The sequence below is a fragment of the Amblyomma maculatum genome, chromosome 5 (assembly GCF_055883805.1).
Source record: "Amblyomma maculatum isolate TAMU_Amacu chromosome 5, ASM5588380v1, whole genome shotgun sequence".
NCBI lineage: Eukaryota > Metazoa > Arthropoda > Arachnida > Ixodida > Ixodidae > Amblyomma > Amblyomma maculatum.
Genome location: NC_139348.1, coordinates 14,201,425 through 14,208,368, shown reverse-complemented (window position 1 = coordinate 14,208,368; position 6,944 = coordinate 14,201,425).

Genomic DNA, 6,944 nt, shown 5'->3' with positions numbered 1-6,944 from the left:
CTAAACAGCAAACGAAGGCTAGGTCAACCCACCAAAACTAAGGTGAGGCAAACAAGAAAAAGAATTCACACGTGTCCATCTAAGAATGTAATCTCTTTGTCCAGCAGTACGACAAAAGCAGTGCTATGCATTTGTCACCAGTTTTAGTAATATGAAAGGCTTCTATTATTTCTCTACTAAGTTTAGTTTTAGCATGTGCCAAGATCGACGTACTGCTGAAGGAAGGCTTGCATTTATGAGTCGTGACATGTTCTGGCAGGCAGCGTCTTTCACTGTTTTGCACTGTCCTTTCATGTTCCCGCAGTCTGTCGTTGACACATTTTCCTGTTTGTCCAATGTATACACAACCGCAAGTTAGAGGAATGCTGTACACTACACACTGTACACTTTTGGTGCCGCTGTACATGCCGGCCCCAAAAGGAAGCCTCCCATTGTGAAGACAGCAAAGGCGATTCAGCGTTGTGGTGCCACCGTACTCCAGGCTGACAAGGAAGGGGGATTTGTTGCGATGCATGAATCACTTTTCAAAGAAAAAGCACAGGCAGCGTTGAAGAAGAATTTTAGGTCTGTAAAGTTTCGCCCGAAGAAACAGAAATCGACTGTGGTGCAGATGCTACGGGAGCTCTCCCTCAAAAGAGTAAGAACTGACGTCGAAAAATCAAAGAAAGACTTCCTGGAGGTTTTCTTTTCGGGTAAAACCCATAAACCAGAATGCCCGCTGAGGACTATAGTCTCGGAACAAGGCACTCGGCAAGCCATTGTCAGCAAGTTTTTACAGCTACAACTCGAGAGCCTGCCACTAGAGGATCCCTTTCTTTTCAAAAGTTCTTTAGAGGCCATCACTGCTTTTCAAACCCTCGGCTCCACCACTTCAGCTTTTTCAATAGACGTCGAGGATCTGTACTATTCTATCCCACACGGAGGCCTTCTTGAAGCAGTTCGGGATAAGATAAGTTGCACAAATGAGATAAGCTTTCAAAATTCCTCCGGAATCAGCACAGACAACTTCATCACTCTCCTGGAATTCTACCTGCAGTCTACAGTGATATCGTTCGATGGCAAATCTTATGTGCAGAAAGATGGAATTTGCATTGGCTCTGCAGTTGCACCGGTACTATGTGACATATACCTGTCTTTCATGGACAACCGGATCAAGAAAAACCTTACAAGTACGGCAGTACTCAAAATTCTGAGGTACGCTGATGACTACCTAGTTATGAAAGATGCTCCGTCAGGATGCAATCTTGATGATTTGGTGTCTGAGATCGTCAATTTGTTTACCATTGAATCCAAAGGCCTGAAGTTTACCTGGGAACTCCCTCAAGACAATTGCATCCAGTTCTTGGACATACAGATCATCTTTGGTGATTCTAAATGCCTTCTGTGCTACAATTACAACCCACGCACAAAGAAAAGTCTCCTTCCGTATGAGAGTGCCCACTCTAAATTGCTAAAACGTGGCATAGTCACAGCTCTCCTTCGAGCAGCGCTCTTCAAAAGTTGTCCGCACCTCATGAAGGACAGCTTCGGAAACCAGGTCGCCCGTCTCGAGAAAGCAGGGTACCCCTACGATGTCATCAGGAGTGTCACTGTGAGTCTTCTACAGAAGTTAAAAGCAGGAGACAAGAAGCCTTCGAGACCCACAGTTCCCAGACAACGCATGAAGGTTATTCCGTATCTCCACAAAATTTCACACAACTTTAAGAAGATCGGCCAGAGGCATGATGTAAAGGTTCTTTTGTCAGCTCCCAGTCGTCTATATAGTATTTGCACTGTCCTGTCCAGGAAGCGGGAGTCATGTGAGAAAAAGCATGGAAAAAGATATGTCAGTTGCGCCACCAACGTAGTGTACAGCATTCCTCTAACTTGCGGTTGTGTATACATTGGACAAACAGGAAAATGTGTCAACGACAGACTGCGGGAACATGAAAGGACAGTGCAAAACGGTGAAAGACGATGCCTGCCAGAACATGTCACGACTCATAAATGCAAGCCTTCCTTCAGCAGTACCTCTATCTTGGCACATGCTAAAACTAAACTTAGTAGAGAAATAATAGAAGCCTTTCATATTACTAAAACTGGTGACAAATGCATTAGCACTGCTTCTGTCGTACTGCTGGACAAAGAGATTACATTCTTAGACGGACACGTGTGAATTCTTTTTCTTGTTTGCCTCACCTTAGTTTTGGTGGGTTGACCTAGCCTTCGTTTGCTGTTTAGTTAGATAAGCTTTTTCCCCACCGTGTTTTGTCTTGTTCTGGCCTTTCTGCATCTAGTTATTTCTTACTTTTTGACACTGCTTTTGCTACGATGAGCAATTTTTTACTTTGTCCGAGATGTTCATTTTTGTTTTCTTTTTACTTGTTTTTATTTCCTTGACACTGCTTTTGCTAAGAAATGTTATATGTTCATCGTTCACTTCATGCTTCATCTTCCCTTTTATCCGTGTCGTGGCCTTGTCTTGTATTTGATTACTGTATATCGAAGGGTATCATGTTTCACACGTTTGCTATCTGGCGGAACACTTGGCGGCGTGATGCTACGTGGGCAGTGCGTCCATTTTTATTTTTCTTGTGTTTGCTCAGTGCCGGTATAAATCTTTCGGCTTTTTCAAAATTAAAACCAGTTGAAAGTCGCGCTCCATACATGTCGTTTATGTGCCTTTTTGTGTCCCGTTTTTTGCGCAAGTATACATAACCTTTCAAAGCTTCTTTTAGCCTTTTGAACTCTGAAACTAAGGTAAACTTCATTATAACGCCAGTCAAGGTTGTGACATCTTTGCAAAAAATATTGTTTCTTTAATGCCGTGTGAAGCTACATTTGGAACAAAGTGACATCGAAGCAGGGAGACCCAGCCATCGATATCAGCCAAAGCGGTCATGTTTCGATCTCGGCGAAATGCAAACAGCATCAGTGTGACATGCGATGCCAGTGCATGTGAACCACCAGTGATATAAATTAATGAGCACTTCGCTACACTGCACCCCATGAGCTGCACTAAGAAATTAATGCGTACATTATTCAGTTTATTTTGAACCAGATATCATAATAAAGACCCACTGTCCAATTAGTTGGTAATAACCAGCATCCACCTCTACACAGTCATACAGCTATAAAAGAGCCTTGTGAGAACAAGCTTAGCAGAAAAATATAATCTACTCTCATCCAAAGATCAAACCTTGGCACAGCATAAGTCCTAACTGCAAATAGTCCCCATTTGAATGTTTATTGCACCGAGGCAGGTGAACAGCCAGGCATTCTGCATTAAGAATTCCAGTAGGTGCAGTAATGCAAAAGTATTGCAACTTCTGTCATGCTGCCTGGCAGGTTCAACCAACAATAGGCTAGCAGACTTTGCTGCACTCGGCCAGATGGCGCGTGTGTATTGCATATTGTCACGGGTTCTATCGCTACCCGGACGGCAGTCCAGAAGGACAGGGTCAAAGGACGGGGTTGAGGCACAGGAGGCAGAGAGCAGGCGCTTGACCAGGCAAAAGCAGAGGCGTCCCAGAACCACGCGCACTCCGCAGAACTTCGTCTTCTTCTCCCCCCAGAACTGACACGGTTAGCGCGGGTTACACTACTCCTCCCCCTGAAAGGCGCATCGTCCCGATGCGCGCTCCAGCGTAACTGAAACGTTAAATCAAGCAGAGCTCAGAGTCAGAATACGTGGTTCTAGCGTTCACAGTAAGTTTTGAGGCGAACCACTTGCACCACTTCAGGATGAGGGGGCCGACGAGATGTGCTCGGAACAATCGGAATCACCTCGTAATTCACGTCGCTTATACGGCGAACGACCTCGTATGGGCCAAAGTAATGTTTTAGCAGCTTCTCGCTGAGACCGCGACGGCGAACGGGAGTCCACACCCACACTTTATCACCAGGTGCAAAATGAACTTCACAATGCCGGAGGTTGTACCTGCGTGCATCGACGTGCTGGCGGTCTTGGATGCGTAGTCGTGCCAACTGTCGGGCTTCTTCTGCGTACTGGGATACCAGTTGGACATCGTCGTAAGAGTAGGCCTCCGGCTCATGGGGAAGCATGGCGTCAAGCATGGTAGTCACCTCTCGGCCCTGCACCAGGCGGAACGGCGAAAACCCGGTTGTTTCCTGAGTTGAGGTGTTATAAGCGAAAGTTACGTAAGGAAGAATATCGTCCCATGTACGGTGCTCGACGTCCACATACATCGATATCATGTCGGCCATAGTCTTATTAAGGCGCTCTGTGAGCCCATTCGTTTGGGGGTGGTATGCGGTAGTTTTCCGGTGGTGCGTGTTGCTTAAACGCAAGATCTCTGCCATTAGCTGGGACACGAACGCGGCACCGCGATCTGTGATCAAGACTTCGGGAGCACCATGACGGAGGACGATGGACTCGACGAAAAACTTCGCTACATCAGCCGCTGTTGCAGAAGGTAAAGCTCGCGATTCAGCATACCGTGTGAGGTAATCAGTAGCAACAGCAATCCAGCGGTGTCCCGAGTTGGACGTAGGAAAAGGTCCGAGCAGGTCCATTCCAACCCGCTGGAACGGAGTCATAGGCGGCGTAATGGGGTGAAGATGTCCTGCGGGTTGTACGGGCGGAGTCTTACGTCTTTGACATTCGCGGCAGGTCCCGGTATAGTGACGAACAGTCTTAGCAAGTTGAGGCCAGTAATACTTGGAACGAATCCGTGCGAGTGTTCGGCTGTATCCCGAATGCCCGGAAGTTGGGTCGTCATGACAGGCGTCCATAATTTCATTACGTAGGTCAGCCGGAATAACCAGTAGCCAAGACCTCGCACTCGCTGCGAAGCTCTTTTTGTATAGCACATTGTTGCGAAGATGTAATGCGGGTAGAACGCGCAAGAAGACGCGTGGAATGGTGCCTTCTTGACCTTCCAGATGGGCGATTACTTCACGGAGTTCAGTGTCGTGTCGCTGCCGCGCTGCCATATCGACCGTGCTTATGGTACCTATAAAAGCATCTTCATACTCGTCGTCTTGACCGTCAGACGCTGATTCTATAGGGGCTCTCGAGAGGCAGTCAGCATCTGTGTGCCTGCGACCGGACTTATAAACTATTGTAGCATCGAATTCTTGCAACCAAAGGGCCCATCGTGCAAGTCGCCCTGAAGGGTCTCTCAGAGTGCTGAGCCAACATAGAGAGTGATGGTCGGTAACCACCTGAAATGGGCGTCCGTACTAGTAGGGTCTGAACTTATTAATCGCCCAAACTACCGCGAGGCATTCTTTTTTAGTGGTCGAGTAGTTAGTCTCCGCCTTCGATAATGTTCGACTTGCGTAAGCGATTACACGCTCGGTCCTGTTCTGTTTTTGAATGAGCACGGCTCCGAGGCCCTTGTTGCTGGCGTCTGTATGAACTTCAGTCTCGGCGTCCTGGTCAAAGTGCCCGAGTACAGGGGAGGTCTGTAAGCTTTGTTTAAGGTGGTCGAATGCACGCTGCTGTTCATCCGACCACTGGAAGGCGACGTTCTCCTTCGTGAGACGAGTAAGTGGTGCAGCGACATGAGAAAAATTGGGAACAAAGCGCCTATAATAGGCACAGAGGACCAGAAACTTCCGTACGGCGTTCTTGTCCGATGGTGTAGGAAAGGAGGCGACGTCGGCTGTTTTATCGGGATCTGGACGAACGCCCGCGCTACTGACGACGTGGCCAAGAAATTTTAATTCATCGTAGGCAAACTTGCACTTTGTTGGCTTCAGAGTGAGGCCTGCGCTTCTTATAGCTTGTAGTACTGCTCTCAGGCGAAGAAGATGATCGGAGAACGTGCTTGAGAAGATTACAACATCGTCAAGGTAGACCAGACACGTTTGCCACTTCAGTCCGGCCAAGACGGTGTCCATAACGCGCTGAAAGGTTGCTGGGGCGGTACAGAGGCCGAACGGCATCACTTTAAACTCATATAGACCATCCGGGGTGATAAAAGCAGTCTTCTCTCGGTCGCGCTCATCAACTTCGATTTGCCAATAACCACTTTTCAGATCTATGGATGAAAAGTAACGGGCATGTCGTAGATGATCAAGTGGGTCATCAATGCGAGGAAGGGGATAAACATCCTTCTTGGTGACGTTGTTGAGACGGCGATAGTCAACACAGAATCGAAGAGTGCCATCCTTTTTCTTTACTAGTACCACTGGAGCTGCCCATGGGCTGTGCGAGGGTTGGATTATATCGTCGGCCAGCATTTCTTGCACTTGGTTCTGAATAACTTCACGTTCTTTGAAAGAAACTCGATAAGGCGACTGACGAACAGGGTGAGCAGCGTCATCGGTAATTATTCTGTGTTTGGCAATGGTCGTCTGGCGAACTCCGGATGACGTAGAGAAGCAGTCTTGGAATTCTGCAAGCAGCGCTATCAATTTGGCCCTCTCGCTCACAGGGAGATTAGGTGCAATGCTTATACCCAAAGGTGCATCGTTCTGCTGCGAAGAGAAGGAGGAGAAAGCACCTTCGGGCAGGGCAACAACTTGAATAGGGGCGGTAATGCTCTCCATGGTACCGAGAGCTGTGCCTTTCGTAAGGCTGTGGAGTGCCACAAAAGTTGGTGATTAGGACGTGTACGCAGCCAGTATCCAGCTGCGCGATACCTCGAGCAACACCAAGTCCCCGTTCAAGAAGCAGCTGAGCACTTCCTTCCAGCGGAACTTCGCCAGAAGCAACGTGGTCGGACGTGACAGGGAGAAATACGCTAGACTGAGGCGGTACGGTTACGTGCTCCGCCAAAACGCGTGCCGTGCAAACTTGGGGCTTTGTTTGCGCCGAGGTATATCGAGGTTGACGAAGCGTGAGGCGGCGGTCGGTAAAGTCGATTACAGCGCTTCAATCACTCAAAAAATCCACGCCGAGAATAATGTCTCTGGAACATTTCGATAGTACAACAAAGGTAACCGAGCACCTGAGACCGTTAATCTCAATACGAGCAGTGCATCTGCCGAATGGT